The sequence below is a fragment of the Lycorma delicatula genome, chromosome 3, assembly GCF_047948215.1.
Source record: "Lycorma delicatula isolate Av1 chromosome 3, ASM4794821v1, whole genome shotgun sequence".
NCBI lineage: Eukaryota > Metazoa > Arthropoda > Insecta > Hemiptera > Fulgoridae > Lycorma > Lycorma delicatula.
This window is the reverse complement of record NC_134457.1, coordinates 92556081-92577004: the sequence shown is the minus strand read 5'-3', so window position 1 is coordinate 92577004 and position 20924 is coordinate 92556081.

Sequence of the window (20924 nt, the reverse complement as noted above, 5' to 3'; positions counted from 1 at the left end):
AAGTATTATACTTAAATAAAATGATAAATATTTTAAATTAAGTTGTATGTTCAGAAAAAAGCCGCGTGGCGGGAAAGTCCTAGAACTGTGTTAGCTTTTTTTGCTGTTGTTAACCAACCATTTTTCCGCCTTTGACATGCTTTAGATGTGTATTCGTAATCTCTTAGAGGTGAGGGATTAATTTACTTATTTTTGGACTTACCTTTCAATACATAAGAACTAACAAAAAGGCAGATATCTCTTGGTTACAATATTTTTACTTAAACGATATTTTAACTTCTTGATTACTTGAAAATAGTAAATAGTTTGCGTAAGCTGTTTTTTGTAGTTATCCGAATTAAAATCAGAATGCTTGAATGTTCAGTAGCTGGATAATTACAATTATAACATTGTTCTTAAATCAGTTCCTGTATAAACAGTTTTTTAAAATTTCTCTTTCTTTGTAATTTATAAAATCTTGTATCATTGTTATTTTGTAGTAATTTCACATTCGTTAAAGCATTAAATTTGCGTGTTTCTCTTAAATTTTATTGAATTATAACGAACTTGAAGTCATGTATACTCGTTTGACAGTTTATTGTTTAAATTTCGCTAAGAATAATTACGGTACTGTGTTAGCAGCGTGCTGCGACTATTTGTATAGCTGAGAGCGTCACTAATTCACTGTTTTTTTAGTACCGCCGTGAGATTAACGAATATTCTGACCTACTTATCAGTAATTATGACACCTTCCAGTTCATAGAATGGCAATGCCTTTTTTTTAAACCATAAAAAACTAACTGTTTGTAAATTGTTAAATTCTTAAGAAGAGTAATTTTACGTAAATACTGAAGTGAAATTCTTGAATTATTATGAAATTTGAACTTTGATTATCAAAAATATGACCTACTCAGAAATAAAAGAACGTTAACTTAAAATGTTTTATCTATTTTCGGGCAACTCAGTTTCAGTTTCACACTGCGTTGAAATTATGCCGAAAACATGAGATAGTAATATAGACTGCCAGATTATATTTGTACGAAATTATGTTAAAACCATATCACTTTTTACTGTTTCACAGATTTTATTACTGGCAAAGATATCAGATGAGATGAAATAATTAAATTCTTGCAAGTTAATCTTATAAGAATACAGGCCTAAATCATTGTGTTGTTGGAAATTAATTTTTCCCGTTTTTATCCGATAGGGATTTCAATTACGAGGATTATTTTTTTTTTCAAGGTCCGATCGGTCACGAAATTAAAACCACAGAGAAAATAAAAAAAAATTTATTTGTAACAAGTACTTACATAGTCGCCACTCCGATTTAGACATTTGTCGTAGCGTGGTACCAACTTTCCAATACCCTCGTCATAGAACGGAGCCGCCTGTGTTTTCAGCCATTTTCTACGCTGGTCTGCAGCTCGATGTCTGTGCCAAAATGTTGTCCTCCTAGCCAGCGTTTCATGTGAGCAAAGAGGTGAAAATGGGATGGAGCCAAGTCCGGTTATGAACCGACGATTTTCTCGAATTGCCTCATCCACTCGCTCAACGAGATCATCGGTTGACACTCGCTTCCTTCCCTGACCGTCTGCATCATGAACATTTGTACGTCCTGCTTTAAAGTTCCTGCACCATTGTCACACTTTGCTGTCACTCATTGAAGTTTCACCGTCCACATTACTTACTCGTCGATGAATTTCAGCTGCATTACACCCCTCATCCTGAAGAAATGAATTAACGCACGCACTTCACTTCACTTGGCGGGAGATGCTATTGAACTAAACAAAGTGACGCGGCGTGATTGAAGGCAACACTAGAGTCGCTGCGCAACACATATGCGCAAAGGTACTTCCAATTTTTGCGCGGGTTTTTATTTCGCGACCGATCGGACCTTGAAAAAAAACCATCGTATTAAGCTGATTGGATAGACACTAGATATAAAACAATTCCTGGATAGATACAGGGGCAGCCTCTTATCCAGATTACACGAAGTATATGTAGGTTTTAAAGGCTCCTTTGTACCTTAGTGGAAACGGGATTACAGATAAGGAAATAGTGTGGGTCTTGAAATAGATCGATCTGCCCTTGAAGAGGATCTGTCCTTGCAGCACGATAAAATAAACTTCCTTACCGAGAGGAAGCTGAAGGTTGTTTTCAAGCAGCAGCCTTCCATTCCATTTCTAATCCTTTGAGAGGTTATCTGGATGGAAATAGCATATTATTGATCAATTATTTCGTGTTTATCAGCTTTAACTTGAATATTTACAGAAATTTCATTCGTCTAGAAACTAAAGAGCTATTAGAAAAGTAAAAGATTCCCAAAGAAATATTCCCTGTCCCCAGGAACGTGTAGCATGTATATACAATATAAACCATTCAGCCGGATTGCACCTAGATCGGGTTTTGTAAAATGCGGCTCGAGTTAATTGTAATTTTTAAATCACTTGAAAATGAATTATGGTCTACGTTAAATGCGGGTTGAAGATATTATGTTGCATCTTGTGAACTACGGCTAAAGAGGATAAATTGAAAAATAGATTAATTCAAAGTATAATAGAACTTTAAAAACGTTTTCTTATATTTCACTGTTATTAAAAATTATTCTGCTTACTAAAAATATATTTTTTTATTTCTTGAAAGAAGGTATTAATTGAAAAAAAAACTTTAATAATTAAAATAAAAAATTTCAGTCACGCAAATTAACAATCTGCACAGGTTTAAAAACGGCTTAAAAGTGCTACGCTACATTAATTATAGGTTTTAAAAATGTATAAAAAGTGTTACACCGACGAAAATTTCAAGAAAAATGCAATGATGTTATAGCTTTTTTATTAGTCTAGCTTTTCCATCATTTCTGCCTGCAAATTTTCTTTTGCTGTTTTCTTTGATTCCTCCTGTTTCATCGATGTTTTTTTACTTAATTTGGGGTCTGGATGACGGCGAAAATATTTGGGTGGTAGGAGGAAAACATCTTATTATGTAAACTTTTAGAACTGTTCATTGTTCGGTCGATTGAAGAACTTTCACGGGTCACAGTTCACGGAGCCCTTGTAATCAAGACGGTTCGCAGTTCACCTTCACCCACCTACAACCATAATTATGCTACACAGATTAATTTTTATTAAAATCTTTAAATTAACCGAAGAAAAACTTACGACTTTATTTATTTTTTAATTATTATTACTAGGAAGTATGATTAAAATGTTTGTCATTGATTAAAGCTGTAATCTTTTTGTGTTTAAAAAAGATCTGTTATTTTAAATCCATTTATAAATATGGATAAATTATATGACATCTTTTTTTATCAACGAACGAAAAATGTACCGTATTATTAATCGTCTAATATATATATTTTTTTCCCCCTAATGTTATCGGGTATTATGTATCTGTATAAAAATACGCATGTATGTAAATAATTATGAACTTCTGACGAATATTGACTGACGATTGCTAAAATATGAACCAGCCAAGGAAGTATCATGACATTGCAAGAGGCACATCTTATTGAAAACATACGATTCACTTTTTCTGTTTAGCCTCCGGAACCACCGTAAGGTATTATTACTTCAGAGGATGATGTGTATGAATATAAATGAAGTGTAGTCTTGTGCAGTCTCAGGTCGACCATTCGTGAGATGTGTGGTTAATTGAAATCCATCCACTAAAGAGCACCGGTATCCACGATAGTATTCAAATCCGTGTAAATGTAACTGCCATTACTAGGATTTGAACCTTAGAACTCTCGACTTCAAAATCAGCTGATTTGCGATGACGAGATCCCGGTGGGTTGGTTATGTGCTTCACTTGCTACCTGTCGAGTGATATTTGTAGTCACGACAGCATTCATACAGTAGGGATATTACAGCTTAATGGAATTAGTATTTTTGTTGTTACGAGATTATATTGTATACGTTGGGTTTGACCATTAGAGAAATTCGTAAATGAACTGCCATGTAAAATAATTTCAGTCTTCAAATGCCGTAATTTAATTACAGCCATGTTGAATGTTTAAAGTATTAACTTTCAGAATGATATCGTTATCGATAAGTTAAATTCGTTTATCTCGATCGCAGATGCGATCTACAATCAAGGATATCACGTGGCGTGTTGGGTGAGGATCATTTATCATAAGACACTATAATAATATACGAATAAATAAAGTAATGAGACTAGTTTATTTTGGCAGCCAAATTGGCAACAAGGTAAAGTTACTAGTAAACGTATGGTTATATGAACAGTTGATTTGTATTAGGTATTTATATTTTTAGTTTATTGTTGCCACGTTAGACGTAAAGAAACTTTTCGTGAAACGAGTTTTTGTTGTGCGTTACAGAAATGAGCGATACTAATTATGAGCAACGTTGTGCAATCAAGTTTAATGTTAAACTCGGTGAGAATGCTACTGAAACTTTTTCAGAATTGAAAAGGGCGGATGGAGATGACGCTCTGTGACGAGCTGAAGTTTTTAGGTGGTTTAAAGCATTTTCAGATGGCGGGGAATCAGTTGCGAACGATCCACGCTGTGGAAGGCGTAAACGTCAAAAGGTGACGACAATGTTGAGCGAATAAGAGATTAGATACGGTACGACCGGCGATTAACTGTCAGAATGATTGCAAAACAATTGAATTTGAACCCTACCATCAAATACCATCATACCGTACCATCAAACCATAGTCCATCAAATTTTGACAAAATATTGGTTATGAAAAAATTTTGTGAAAAACAACAGGAAAACAACAGAAAATCCAGAAAAACATCAGGATTGAAGTGTGCCGCGATCTTCTAGGGCGAATTGAAACTGATCCTGATTTTCTAAAAAATGTTATTACTGGTGATGAATCATGGATATTTGAGAACGACCCAGAAACAGAACGCCAGAGCAAGGAGAGGTACACCTCAAACTCACCACGTCCCAAAAGAGAAAAAAATGAACAAATCAAAAATCGAAACCATGCTAATTTGTTTATTCGATAGTGTGGCATTGTCCACAAGGAGATTTTGCCTACAGGACAGAGTAAATCAATATGTGTACCGAGAAATTCTTGAAAGGCTGCGGAAAAAAGTTGCCCGCATGAGGCCAGCCAGTTATCAGAGACAACTGGATGCTGCATCATGACAATGCACCTTGTCACACTGTTCTCTCAATTAATGAGTTTTGGAAAAGAAAAACATTTCTGTAATTCCTCGACCACTTTATTCATCTGACTTGAGTCCCTGCGACTTTTTCCTATTCCAGACTTTAAAAAACACTTCAGAGGACTATTGTCCTTTGACAATAGGAGTTTTCTACTCCTATTTTGGAACAGTAGAAAACATTAAAAAGAGTGTAACCGAACATCTGAAGGATATTACGGTTTCTGAGTTCCAACACTGATATGCAGAGTGGGAAAACCGTTTGAAGCGTTGCGTGGCTTCCCAAGGAAACTATTTCGAAGGTGATAGAGTCCATGTATAATTGGATTGTAAAAAACGTTTTTCTGAACCGATCTCATTACCTTATTTACAGACCTCGTACATCGCTTAATTGAAAATATGGTTTAAATTCTAGGAATAAGCTAATCCAATCTATACGGTTGTACCTCGTTTTAAAATTTTGTATTCTTTTTTTTATAAAAATAAATACGGTTCATTGATATTCAGATTTTTTCCCTTAATATAGTACCAATTTTTATAACAATTTACGAGCCAGCGCTGCCTATAGGTAATCGATTGGAGTATTTTTTGTTATTCTCTTAATTTTTTTTTTCTAATAAATATCTGTAATCTGATCCCTCTGTAATAGATGTATTGTGTGTCTATAACTCACTTAAAGGAGAGAAAGACCAACCCACAATTAACTCTTCTATTTTACTTTTTGTTTTGGCTGTACCCTTTAATACCTCCTAATGGATGATAAATGAAATTCTTGTAGCGAGTGAAAAAATACCACACCTGACCGGGTGTTGAACCTAGAATCTCTGGATGAAAGGCAGAGATACTGCTTTTTTCAAAATAATGAAAAAGATATTTAATTGTACACACCGTTAAAGCTTGTAACTCCTTTATTTTCTACTACAACGACACTATCATGTCCGTTGACTTACGAAATATGTATATGTTCTTTCTTTTAACGCGTTATTTTTATCTTCTGGAGTTAAATACAATGTTAAAAGTTTTAACGCTATAACTAAAGTGCACGATAAATGACGACATATTTTTTTAAAACCAGCTAATTTACCAGACAATCTTTCGGATAAAAATTTCTATCCATTAACCCAAAAGAAGACTTCCCCTACTATATTTTATATAATGTTGTGTACAAAAGATGTTTAAATTTTTACTTTTTTATTATTTTCTCCTAAAAGGCTTAGCTGAACGGCAAACTAATGATTAACTAGAAAAAAAACGTTTTTCAGTTTTTCAGTATGCTCAGCCGCCGTTAGAAATTAAAAAATCTGAATTACTATACCTCGAAATTATTACTTAAAATGGTCATACCTCGGAAATAAATAAACTGCATTTTTTGAACTTTCTTTACGTTTTGAGATATGAGAAGTACGAAAATATCATACACTTAAATACCTACATGTATATATATATATATATACATACAGGTCTATGTATAACATTTATGTCTCGAAAATCTCCAAATCTACTACCGGTACATCAATTTGATTGAAATTTAGATATGCTGTAGTAATATTTCTGAAGTTGTGCTTGTGAAAATTTGTTGAAGACTGTTTTTTTTTTTACATCCGAGGACAACCGGTAGGTATTGCTTCAGAGGACGAGATGAATGATTTGTAGCGTGTGTGAAAATGCCGTGCCTGACCGGGATTTCCGGATGAAGAGACGAGACGCTACCACTCGCGCCACAGAAGCCAGGTGTTGAAGATTGCTTGAGTCGTTCTTGAGTTAAGTAACGCTCAATTTAAGTTGACAACAGACAGAACAACTAACCTCAATTTGAGCCTATGTTGCAGTGAAGCGGTATATTTTTCTACGCGCTTACACAGTGATGTGCGAGTTTAAAGTTGATGCTTGTTTCTTAGGATATATTTGTCTTAGGATGCGTGTGTGAGTTAGGGTACTCGTAGTTTTTGATTATTTCATCAAATTACGCTTTTTTTTTTTTGTCTTCAGTCATTTGACTGGTTTGATGCAGCTCTCCAAGATTCCCTATCTAGTGCTAGTCGTTTCATTTCAGTATACCCTCTACATCCTACATCCCCAACAATTTGTTTTACATACTCCAAACGTGGCCTGCCTACACAATTTTTCCCTTCTACCTGTCCTTCCAATATTAAAGCGACTATTCCAGGATGCCTTAGTATGTGGCCTATAAGTCTGTCTCTTCTTTTAACTATATTTTTCCAAATGCTTCTTTCTTCATCTATTTGCCGCAATACCTCTTCATTTGTCACTTTATCCACCCATCTGATTTTTAACATTCTCCTATAGCACCACATTTCAAAAGCTTCTAATCTTTTCTTCTCAGATACTCCGATTGTCCAAGCTTCACTTCCATATAAAGCGACGCTCCAAACATATAGTTTCCTGACATTTAAATTAATTTTTGATGTAAACAAATTATATTTCTTACTGAAGGCTCGTTTAGCTTGTGCTATTCGGCATTTTATATCGCTCCTGCTTCGTCCATCTTTAGTAATTTTACTTCCCAAATAACAAAATTCTTGTACCTCCATAATCTTTTCTCCTCCTATTTTCACATTCAGTGGTCCATCTTTGTTATTTCTACTACATTTCATTACTTTTGTTTTGTTCTTGTTTATTTTCATGCGATAGTTCTTGCGTAGGACTTCATCTATGCCGTTCATTGTTTCTTCTAAATCCTTTTTACTCTCGGCTAGAATTACTATATCATCAGCAAATCGTAGCATCTTTATCTTTTCACCTTGTACTGTTACTCCGAATCTAAATTGTTCTTTAACATCATTAACTGCTAGTTCCATGTAAAGATTAAAAAGTAACGGAGATAGGGAACATCCTTGTCGGACTCCCTTTCTTATTAGGGCTTCTTTCTTATGTTCTTCAATTGTTATTGTTGCTGTTTGGTTCCTGTACATGTTAGCAATTGTTCTTCTATCTCTGTATTTGAACCCTAATTTTTTTAAAATGCTGAACATTTTATTCCAATCTACGTTATCGAAAGCCTTTTCTACGTCTATAAACGCCAAGTATGTTGGTTTGTTTTTCTTTAATATTCCTTCTACTATTAATCTGAGGCCTAAAATTGCTTCCCTTGTCCCTATACTTTTCCTGAAACCAAATTGGTCTTTTCCTAACACTTCTTCCACTCTCCTCTCAATTCTCCCAATTTTTAAATTGGGTGTTGGCAATTACTAAATTATACTTCGTGCAAAACTCTATAAGTCGGTCCCCTCTTTCATTCCTTTTGCCCAGCCCGTATTCACCCACTATATTTCCTTCCTTGCCTTTTCCAATGCTTGCATTCCAATCTCCAACTATATTAAATTTTCATCTCCTTTTACGTGTTTAATTGCTTCATCAATCTCTTCGTATACACACTCTACCTCATCATCATCATGGGCGCTTGTAGGCATATAAACGTTAACAATCGTTGTCGGTTTAGGTTTTGATTTTATCCTTATTACAATGATTCTATCGCTATGCGTTTTGAAATACTCCACTCTCCTCCCTATCTTCTTGTTCATCACGAAACCTACTCCTGCCTGCCCATTATTTGACGCTGAGTTAATTACTCTAAAATCACCTGACCAAAAGTCGCTTTCCTCTTCCCACCGAACCTCACTAATTCCTACTATATCCACATTCACCCTATCCATTTCCCTTTTTAAATTTTCTAGCCTACCAACCTTTTTTAAGCTTCTAACATTCCACGCTCCGACTCGTAGAATGTTATTTTTTAATTTTCTGGTGACCCCTTCCTTAGTAGTCCCCACCCGGAGATCCGAACGGGGGACTATTTTACCTCCGGAATATTTTACCAAGGAAGGCGCCTCCATTATTGCTATGTGAAAATGCAGAGAGCCACATTTTCTTGGAAAAAAAGCAGCTGTAGTTTTCCATTGCTTTCAGCTGCGCAGTACTCAGAGGACTGAGTGATGTTGATACGGCCGTTTAAGTCATTGTGACTCACGCCCCTAACAACTACTGAAAGAGCTGCTGCCCTCTTTCAGGAATCATTCCTTAGTCTGGCTCTCAACAGATACCTCTCCGATATGGTTGCACCTTCGGTCCAGCTACTCTGTATCCCTGAGCACTCAAGCCCCCTCACCAACGGCAAGGTCTCATGATTCATAGAGGAGGAAAATTACGCTTACAATAATTTAATTCCTTATAAACAGAAAATATATTTTAATATTATTGTAAAAAAGATTATACCTCTTTTGATTTTCTCATTTAATTTTTGTTTTTTTATGTTTCTGGCATAAAGATTATACAAAATAAAAAAACGAAAAGTCGTTTTTCTTGGCAGAATTGCACAAGAATTTTTTTAATTTTTTGTGTAATTCTATTTTTGTACTTCGAAATGTTTTTACCGAAGTGGCAATTTGAGGGTGTTAATAAAAACAATTTATTATTACTGAAGGAGGTTTGTCAAAAACTTTCATTCAAAAGGTGATTGATATAAATTAGATAAATTTCATTTTTATACGTTTACAAATTATTCGAAAGAAATGATATAAAACTAAAGAATGAAAGAAAAAATGAGCATTTGTATTTCAGTAGAAGTTTTCGTGGTAAATATTCATTATTATATTATGCGGACGTATTATATGGTTAAAAACTATGGCATTATCTTTTGCTTTATTAATGATTTAAAATAATATATGTAAAATAGAAATAAAATGTGTAAAAATAAGTTACAATAGCAGTCTATACCCACCGTTATCGAATCAACTGTATTAGAACTCAGGAAATGGTTGTTAATTAATTTTTAATGAGGAAGTTTCCGTAATTTGCTAATTATTATAGTAGGTTTTGGATAAAAAAACTGTATTTGCGAAGGTTATATTTTCTACTATGTGCAAACAGTACAATTCAACTGTACGTCCATTATACTACTCGTATTTTATAGTATGTTTTATACACTCTTTTGTTGTACAACTTTTCCTGAATTGATGTTGAAATGGTCATTTTATGGGTATTATATTGCAGAAGATTTTTAATTTTTGATTCGTGAAAGATGAAATGTAAAAGGTATCGGCCTTATTCCTTAAACAGAATAACAATGGTTAGAAATAAGTTTTTTCGTGACTGAAAGCAATTTTCTTTTATAGTTTGTATGGTCGTGTTTCTCCAACTTATTTCAGCCTTTGTTTATTACTTATAAACAAACTTTTATATATACTGACATGTTTTCATTGTTGTATTTCGCTTAGGAACTGATGATACTTTCTACTTGGTTAAAAAAAAAAAACAAATTATGAATTTCTTTTTTCAACTATTGTATTTCTTTTTGTTAGTTATAGAAACGTTTTGTTCTGTTTTTTCTTCGTAAAAAAAAAAATCTACTTTTATTTAAAGAAATAAACTAAGTACTTATTGTCATGTATTTAAGTTAAACTTTCACAATGACTCTAATGATGATTTAAATTAAAAATTCAGCTCATAATAATTACTATTTATGAATAATGTTATAATTTTCATCAGAATCTATTGAATTGATAGGTATGGTATTTCGGAAGTCTCTGGAGCGGATAGCTAGGCCAATGGTTATTAATTAAATTCCAAGAACGGAGTGGTATTCGAGTCAGTATCGGACAGCCTTTACGTTAAAAATAAACGGTTTGGTCCGGCCTCGAACTATCAACTCTAACAATGGGAGGGCTTACTATATACGTCAATCCGATACACATTACAGTGTATTAGTAAAACAGTTGAATAATAGGGACATGAGAGTAACCAGTTGTTTTTCGTATTTTGGCATCGCACAATTCAAAACATATACAGTAACTACTTGCTTCACATATCGGTTTTCAGTTACGGGATGTTTGTTCAGTACGTAACTAAGAAAATTTATGAAGGTAATGAAAACTACGACTTTCTTAGGGGAAATGGGGTTTGAGTACAAAGATACAAAGTATATTGCACAGTCTGTACAAAAGGTTCCAGGACTGAGGATATAAAAGCAACAGAATAAAATTATAAAGGTTGTCAAAAGCCCTAGAGAAGTCTTTTGGAATCGCCTTTTTGATGCTTATTATAACACTTTCTTCTATGGTATCTCCTTTCATAGGCATCTTGACTTTAGGAAATAGAAAATTGTCCGCGGGGTCTATATCTGACGAGTATGGAGGATGATCCAGCACTTTCACCTTTCTTTTGGCCGAAAACTGCCGTATAATGATAGATGTGTGAGTTAGCACATTGTTTTGAAACAAGAACCAAACCTTAGTTTTATAAAAATGCGATCGCATGCGACGAATTCGGTCTAATAATGGTTTCAGGACATCTTGGTAGGTGGCACTCAATAATTCACTCACCCTTTCGACATTTTCATCGGTGGGTTGCCGGTCTTCCTCCTCTCTCATCGTCTTTTAATGACATCGAACCATCACGGAAACGGAAAACCACTCGAACGAGACGTAGCTTATCGTCATGCGCTTGTTTTACCATTTCAAACTTTTCTGTAGCATTTTTTCTGAGCAAGATTCAAAACCTGTCCCTTGGTTGTAACTTGCCACTCTACAAGTTACAATTTCGCCCACTAGATTGCGCCCATTAATTCCGTTTTTATAGCCTGTCTTGTAACATCTGTACTGGACTGTGTGTACAATTAGAATGTTGACCAAGTATTTCCTATATCTTTTATCTTTGATTCAACACTACATAATACGGAATATACTTTAGTGGGGTGGGGTCTGGGCTGATTTGTTGATAATATCAACAAATCAGTGTGTTGGACATTTTTACATGGAACACGATTCCGGGAATAGTCGACGTTGTTTAGTTAGAAAGTCTGAATTTTGTGTCATGGCTATTTAATTTCTGAAAGAATGTCATTTGTTGTTCAGCCATCCAATCCAAAATCGTTCATCAATATCGTGCTGTTTCCATCCTAAATAAATATGATTTGATCTCGAGTTGCAGGCGGTTTGAAAAACTTGATCTACCTTTGGTAAGGTTCCTCCAGCACTTTTGTTTTATCTTCAGTCATTTGACTGGTTTCATGCAGCTCTCCAACATTCCCTATCTAGTGCTAGTCGTTTCATTTCAGTATATTCCCTACATCCTATATCCCTAACAATTTGTTCTACATATTCCAAGTGTTGCCTGCCTGCACAAATTTTTCCTTCTACCTGTCTCTCCAATATTAAAGTGACTATTCCAGGATGCCTTAATATGTGGCCTATAAGTCTTTCTCTTCTTTTAACTATATTTTTCCACATGCTTCTTTTATCATGAATTTATTTGTCACTTTATCCACCCATCTGATTTTTAACATTCTCTTGTAGCACCACATTTCAAAAGCTTCCAATCTTTTCTTGTCACATACTCCGATTGTCTAAGTTTCACTGCTATATAAAGCTACGCTCAAAACATATACTTTGAAAAATCTTTTCCTGACATTTAAATTAATTTTTGATGTAAACAAATTATATTTCTGATTGAAGACTCATTTCACCTGTGCTATTCGGCATTTTATGTTGCTCCTGCTTCATACATTTTTAGTAATTCTACTTTCTAATTTACAAAAAATCTTCCTCCAAAATCTTTTCTCTTCCTATTTTTACATTCAGTGATCCATCTTCATTATTTCTACGACATTTCATTACTTTCGTTTTGTTATTGTTTATTTTCATGTAGTAGTTCTTGCGTAGGACTTCATCCATGCCGTTCATTGTTTCTTCTAAATCTTTTTTATTCCCAGCTAGAATTACTATATCATCAGCAAATCGTAGCATCTTTATCTTTTCTCCTTGTACTGTTACTCCAGATCTAAATTGTTCTTTAATATCATTAACTGCTAGTTCTATTTAAAAATTAAAAAGTAACAGGGATAGGGAACATCCTTGTCAGACTCCCTTTTTATTACGGCTTCTTTCTTATATTCTTCAATTATTACTGTTGCTGTTTAGTTCCTTAAATGTTAGCAATTGTTCTTCTATCTCTATATTTGAACCCTAATTTTTTTAAAATACTGAACATTTTATTCCAGCCTACATTATCGAATGCCTTTTCTAGGTCTATAAATGCTTCTTTTTCTTTAATCTCCCTTCTACTGTTAATCTGAGTGATAAAATTGCTTCCCTTGTCCCTATGCTTTTCCTGAAACTAAATTGGTCTTCCACTCTTCTCTCAATTCTGTACAGAATTCTAGTTAAGATTTTTGATGTATGACTAGTTAAGCTAATTGTTCTGTATTCTTCACATTTACGTGCTCCTGCTTTCTTTGGTATCATGACTATAACACTCTTTTTGAAGTCTGACAGTACTTACTGTTTTTCGTAAATATGCATCCGCATTGCACAGTAATTCTGCAGGTATTCTGTCTATTCCAGGAGCCTTTCTGCCATTATAATTTTTTAAATACAGATCTCAGTATTGTTTCTTCCCTTTCATCTTATCAACTTCCTCTTCTTCTTCTTCTGTAACAGAATTTTCTAATTAATTTTCTCCATATAACTCTTCACTATATTCAACCACCTTTTGTTTTCGTACTATAAGTCTGTGTACCATCTTTGTTTAACACATTATTAGATTTTAATTTATGCACCCCAGAATTCACCTTAACTTTCCTGTATGCTCCATCTATTTTACCAATGTTCACATCTCTTTCCATTTCTGAACACTTTTCTTTAATCCACTCTTCTTTTGCTAGTTTGCACTTCCTGTTTATAGTATTTCTATAGTTCATTTTACTTTCTCCATCACTAGCATTCTTATATTTTCTATGTTCATCCATCAGCTGCCATATATCCTCTGAGATCCAAGGTTTTCTACCAGATTTCTTTGTTCCTAAGTTTGCTTCTGCTGATTTAAGAATTTCTTTTTTAACATTCTCCCATTCTTCTACATTTTCTACGTTATCTTTTTTACTCAGACCTCTTGCAATGTCCTTCTCATAAATCTTCTTTACTTTCTCTTCCTCAAGCTTCTCTAAATTCCACCTATTCATCTGACAGGATTTTAAACCCCAATCTACATTTCATTATCACTAAATTATGGTCGCTATCAATGTTTGTTCCAGGGTAAGCTTTGCAGTCAACTAGTTGATTTCTAAATCTTTCTTAACCATGATATAATCTATCTGATACCTTGCAGTATCACGTGGCTTTTTCCATGTGTATATTCTTCTATTATGATTTTTAAACTGGTTGTTGGCAATTACTAAATTATACTTCGTGCAAAACTCTGTAAGTGGGTCCCCTCTTTCATTCCTTTTGCCCAGCCCGTATTCAACCTCAGTATTTCCTTCCTTGCCTTTTCCAATTCTTGCATTCCAGTCTTCAACTATTATTAAGTTTTCATCCCCTTTTACGCGTTTAATTGCTTCGTCAACTTCTTCATTTACACACTCTACCTTAGGCACTTGTTGCCATATAGACGTTAACATCTGTATCGGTTTACATTTTATTACAATGATTCTATCGCTATGCATTTTGAAATACTCTATTCTTTTCCCTATCTTCTTGTTCATTACGAACCCTACTCCTGCCTGCCCATTATTTGAAGTTGAGTTAATTATTCTAACATCACCTGACCAAAAGTCATTTTTCCACCAAACCTTGCTAATTCTTACTACATTTACATTTTTCCTATAAATTTCCCTCTTTAAATTTTCTAACCTACCAACTTTTTTTAGACTTCTAACATTCCATGCTCCAACTTGTAGAATGTTAGTTTTTAATTTTCTGGTGACCCTTCCTTAGTATTCCCCACTTAGAGATCCGAACAGGGGACTAGTTTATCTCTGGATTATCTTACCAAGGAAGGCGCCTCCGTCTTTGTTACATGAAAATGCAGAGCTACGTTTTGTTGAAAAAAAACCATTTGTAGTTTTCCATTGCTTTCAGCTGCGCAGTACTTAGAAGATTGAGTGATGTTGATATGGTTGTTTAAGTCATCCTGACCTACGCCCTTAACAACTACTTAAAGAGCTCCTGCTCTCTTTCAGGAATCATTCCTTAGTCTGGCTCTCAACAGATACCTCTGCGATATGGTTCAGTCCAGCTACTCTGCATCACTGAGCACTCAAGCCCCCTCACCATTGGTAATGTCTCATGATTTATATAGGGACCAGCACTCCTTATCATCCCCAACTTTTTATTGTCTTTAATTCCTCATCATTTTATTTTTGTGGGTTTAAATCATACCATAGTAATTCAATACCTTCTCGTTTGATTTAGTGAGGTTCAGTTGCCTGTAAATCTTACAGTGCGATGCTGGGAAATAAGTTTTTTTAAATGGAGAAGCTGTGCTTAGTAGTCCTTAAATATAGTAAAATATGTCACAGACCGTAATATTAATCATAATCAAATTAAGTTTTAATTGTTGTGAATGAACATTGACCAAGAAAGTGATGAAAAGATGTAGTTAAAATGTTATAAAAGTGATGGCTGGAATAATCCCCAGTGTATTATTTTATAATTAATTCTGTGATCATGAGATATTTTAAGGAAATAAAAGCTTCAGAAATTCGATTTGTCAGTTTCATCAGAGTTGGATAAGCAGGAATAGCCTATATTGTAATGATGTGCAGAGCGAATTATTATTATTTTTTTAATGTAAGATAGAATTGTTGAAAAAAGATAACGCATCTGATTAGAGTAGCTGAAGAGTACTGGAAATATTATAAAGGTATATTGGAAGATTGAGGAAACATTGTTCATAAATTGATAATAAATGATTGATTTACATAAACAATTTCTTTGAATCCGGAGCAGGCAATTTGTCTACGACCTTTTAAGAAAATGGGAAAAATTGCTTATTTTATTTTGGGCATGGGATTGATTCTTAAGCATGTATGATAACTTAAATGTAACAAAATATTGTATATCAAATTTTCATTCTTCAAAAAAGTTCCCAAAGAACTACATTAAAACTAATAAAAATTTGTATTAAATAATACAAAATATAATGCACAACTATGTCACATGTACGCAGCGTAAATTCCGTGTAGAATTTGGTAGATTTGGGCTGGTGCAGAGCGATCCACTTATTGCAGCTTAGTTTTTTTTAAGTACTGCGTGATATTGCAAGACTAATGATAAAAATTCAAGCGTAATTTGAAAAAACATGTCTGGAATGGGAAGGCACTGCCCATTCAGAAAGATGTTTTTCAATATTTTTCAAGGGCTGGTGAGGGAGTCCTTGGAAATTCTGTTTTGTATAAGGGTGCCTGTTAAATTTCATATTTATTGGGGGAAAAAAAATTGTATTCTGATTCCTGAAAACTGTTAAGTATTGAGGATAATAAGCTAATAGCTTTTCCCCTTTCTTTGCTCTATATATGTATTAAACATTTCTTTTAAATTAATAAACTAACAATTAAAATAATTCAGCTTACCAGCACGTTGATATGTATTCTAGATCTTTCGGCTTACTTGAAAGCCATCATCAGGAGTTAAAATTAATACATTATAGTAGTAGAACTGGGACAGTCATGACTGTTTTAAAGTTTTAAATTTTAACTATGATTTTTTTAAACTTTTGACTTTAAATGTATTAATTTTAACTCCTGATTAATGGCTTCCAAGATGCTGAAAGATCTAGAGTACGTATTAACATGCTGGTAAGGTGGATTATTTTAATTGTTAATTTGTTCATTTATCATATCAGCGGTACCATGTTTGAGAAATTATTTCTTTTAAAGTATTTCTATTATAAATGATAGTTAGTTACTAAGTGCTGATTTATGCTGGTAAATTTACACAAAATTCTGGGGACCACCAGCTCATAATAGGTCATAATAGGTAACTGCAGAATGTCCCTTTAGTATCCATATGTAGAATAGGTAAAAATAAACAATAATAATGAATACATAAAAATAGTTTTCATAAAATATGTTTATTTTTATTATATATGGAAACTTGTAGGACACTATGTAGACTACAATGAGCAGGAATATTGTTTTCATTTCACAGACAACAGTACACAAGGATATATCGAAAACTGCTGTGGGTTATGTATTCAATAAAATCATTTTTCTTTTTTAAATAGATTGTAGCTACTTATGTCAATAAAATGTTGGTACAAAAATATTTTATTTTTTTATGTGTATATGCATGATATGGAATTAAATTTCAATTCTATAAATTGTTTGTTAAACATTATTCTCATTTATGATTTTAGTCAAAATTGACTTTGAAAATGAAATTTTTTTGTTAGAAATCAGTGAAGTAACGAAGGAGCTTTTTTGTGTCGATTATAATATGTAGGAGCATCAATGATTTTAAAAATAAAAGCAGCTCCGCCCAGTAGCGGCCGATCTGGCAATCTGCACGTCTCGCACACTTTCGCAGCTGCCTAGTTGCCGATTTGAAGGCGCTGCGCTACCTAGCGGCATCACTTCTAAACTGTTGTATGAAGCCGTTACATATGAGTAATTTTATTATCGTCATATTAACAGATACAAAAACTGTGTATAATGTTTGTTACGCCGTAAATATTTTATTATTAATATTAGAGGAAATAAATTATTTAAAGTTGAATTTACTTCCATTTTTATAAATACTATTATTTTTTAAACATATTTATTGTTTAACGATTTTGAAAATAAACGTATGTTTAGATAGTTTGACACATTTTTTTTTAACTTCACATTATTATCGTATACTGTGACCCATTTCCTTTGTGTTAAACATATTTGTAATTTAATTGTCTGGCATCTTTATTTTTTCTGTCCTGTTATTCGTTTTCAGTCCCCGTTCTGTTACTGTATGATTAATTGTTATTCTTTTATCTACTTCTCTATTTTATGATATGTAACCGGTTAATGTATTAGAATGGCTTAAGTACATAACGGTATATTCTGTCAGTCTTCTGTTGTTACTTGACAGTTTTATATTTAAATGTTAAATTGTTCTGAAACTGACAAAAAAACACCTCATTAAATGTTCAGCTATTGCGTTCAGTGTTGTATTCATTATCAGTTTATGTAATATCTATTGTTAAATTATTGTCTTTTCACTAAAGCTTGTAGACCGAGATATGACCGTCAGATTCTATCCATTATTTATTAATGTGCATGCAGCGAAACATCAGTTAATTTGTTCTCTTGAGCATACTAGTAAAATGAAATAAACTCTTTGTCTGTGGAATCCTTTGTAAACACCGATCCTCGATATTTGCTTTAACAATACGTCAGTTAAAATTTTTATCTATTTGCGAACGCATTCATATATCCTTTTATTATTTTTTTAAGTTGCAACTCTAAAAGATTTCGTTTTTTATGTAGAATACATCAAGTCTACGATCTAAATTAAATGATATCAACTAGTAGATGGTATATTTTCGCAGAGGTGATCTATTTACTTAGGCTTATATTTTTATTACTAACAGAAAGACTGGCAGTAAAAAGTAATCCTTCCACAAATTTTTATATTCCTTTGAGTTTTGATATTCCCTGAATTAAAAATAAAAAGAAGTAGTAAAGTAGTTTACGAAATTGGGTTTGTGTATTGACTTCTGTATGGCAGTAATTTTAATTTAAAATTATAAAACTGTTGTCCTATGGGGGATTTTTTTTATTTATTTTTTTGGTCGAAATTACCATTGGCAGTAGTACCAGAGAAAAAATGTTTGATTTAAAATATGTTCGTGTCTCTATCTGCAGTCTTAATAAGTGAAGAAAATTCATTTTTTAAACTGTTGATTGTTTCGTCTTATGGACTCGTAATGTTGTTCTTGATAATTAATTAGGAACAATTTTTTTTTTCTTATCTAAAGGGATAAGAAGATAAGGATAAGGATGGATAGGATATCCATCCTAACCATTAAAAATGAGATTTTTATTAGTTTTTCACTTTATCGACATTAAATTTTTTTTGTTATTCTTCTCATAATGACACTTAACTGCGTAGGAATAATATTCAACATTATTAGAGGGACAGTGAATACACTCTCATTCCTATAAAATATCATTTTTTAAAGATATATAGAACTACAAAAAAAAGAATTAAATAAAATTATAAATAACTTAAAATATTGCTTTGTTACATTTTTGAAATTATTCTTCTTTTTGCACGTTAAGAGAAACTGATCAGAATGTTTTTTCAGCAAGTTACGGAAGTTGCGCGCCCCGATGTAACACACCATGAAGATTTGCGCTGGCCAAGTGGATCAGTTGCACGCACGTGCGTGTAGTCAGTCGTTCAGTGCAGTTAAGTGATTAGCAAGTGTTGTAAACATAACAGTTATTGAGTCGTAATAAATATATACACGGATTTCTGAAGACGATATTTTAAACTGTGAATATTGTTGTTCATATTCATAAAACTTTATATTGCAGCATTTATTTATTTATTTTTTATTTTTTTTGTGAAAATTGTGTATCAAGTTTAAGGTTATATTTATGTAAATATTATTTTTTATGAGTAAAATTATATTTTTAATGACACAGAAAACAGCACATATCAGATAAATTCTTGATTTTACATAAATAATTTTAAATTTACCAAAAACAACATTTTTGATAAAATACACTATTATAAAATAAAACTATCTGTATCATATTTTTCATATCATAAACCGCTGATAACTCTCGTGCCTATTTAATCGTCATCCGAAGAATGCATGGAACTATACTAATCGAAATATATTCGATGAACTTTGTTTTATATGACAACGAATACTTCAATACTTTTTAAACAGAATAAAAACTGTATAAAATAAATATTATTTTTTAAGTGTTATTTATTAACTTACCCTGGAGCAGGCATTGATAGCGACCATAATTTGGTGATAATGAAATGTAAATTGGGATTTAAAAACCTGAAGAAAAGGTGTCAGATGAATCGGTGGAATTTAGAGAAGCTTGAGGAAGAGGAGGTAAAGAAGATTTTTGAGGAGGACATCGCAAAAGGTCTGAGTAAAAAAGATAAGGTAGAAAATGTAGAAGAAGAATGGGAGAATGTTAAAAAGGAAATTTTTAAATCAGCAAAAGCGAACTTAGGCGGAACAAAGAGAACTGGTAGAAAACCTTGGTTTTCAGACGATATATTGCAGCTGATGGATGAACGTAGAAAATATAAGAATGCTAGTGATGAAGAAACTAAAAGGAACTACCGACAATTAAGAAATGCTATAAACAGGAAGTGCAAACTGGCGAAAGAAGAGTGGATTAAAGAAAAGTGTTCAGAAGTGGAAAGAGAAATGAACATTGGTAAAATAGACGGAGCATACAGGAAAGTTAAGGAAAATGTTGGGGTACATAAATTAAAATCTAATAATGTGTTAAACAAAGATGGTACACCAATATGTAATACGAAAGGTAAAGTCGATAGATGGGTGGAATATATTGAAGAGTTATACGGAGGAAATGAATTAGAAAATGGTGTTATAGAGGAAGAAGAGGAAGTTGAGCAGGATGAAATGGGAGAAACAATACTGAGATCTAAATTTAAGAGAGCATTAAAAGATTTAAATGGCAGAAAGGCTCCTGGAATAGACGGAATACCTGTAGAATTACTGCGCAGTATAGGTGAGGAAGCGATTGATAGATTATACAAACTGGTGTGTAATATTTATGAAAAAGGGGAATTTCCGTCAGACTTCAAAAAAAGTGTTATAGTCATGATACCAAAGAAAGCAGGGGCAGATAAATGTGAAGAATACAGAACAATTAGTTTAACTAGTCATGCATCAAAAATCTTAGCTAGAATTCTATACAGAAGAATTGAGAGGAGAGAGGAAGAAGTGTTAGGAGAAGACCAATTTCGTTTCAGGAAAAGTATAGGAACAAGGGAAGCAATTTTAGGCCTCAGATTAATAGTAGAAGGAAGATTAAAGA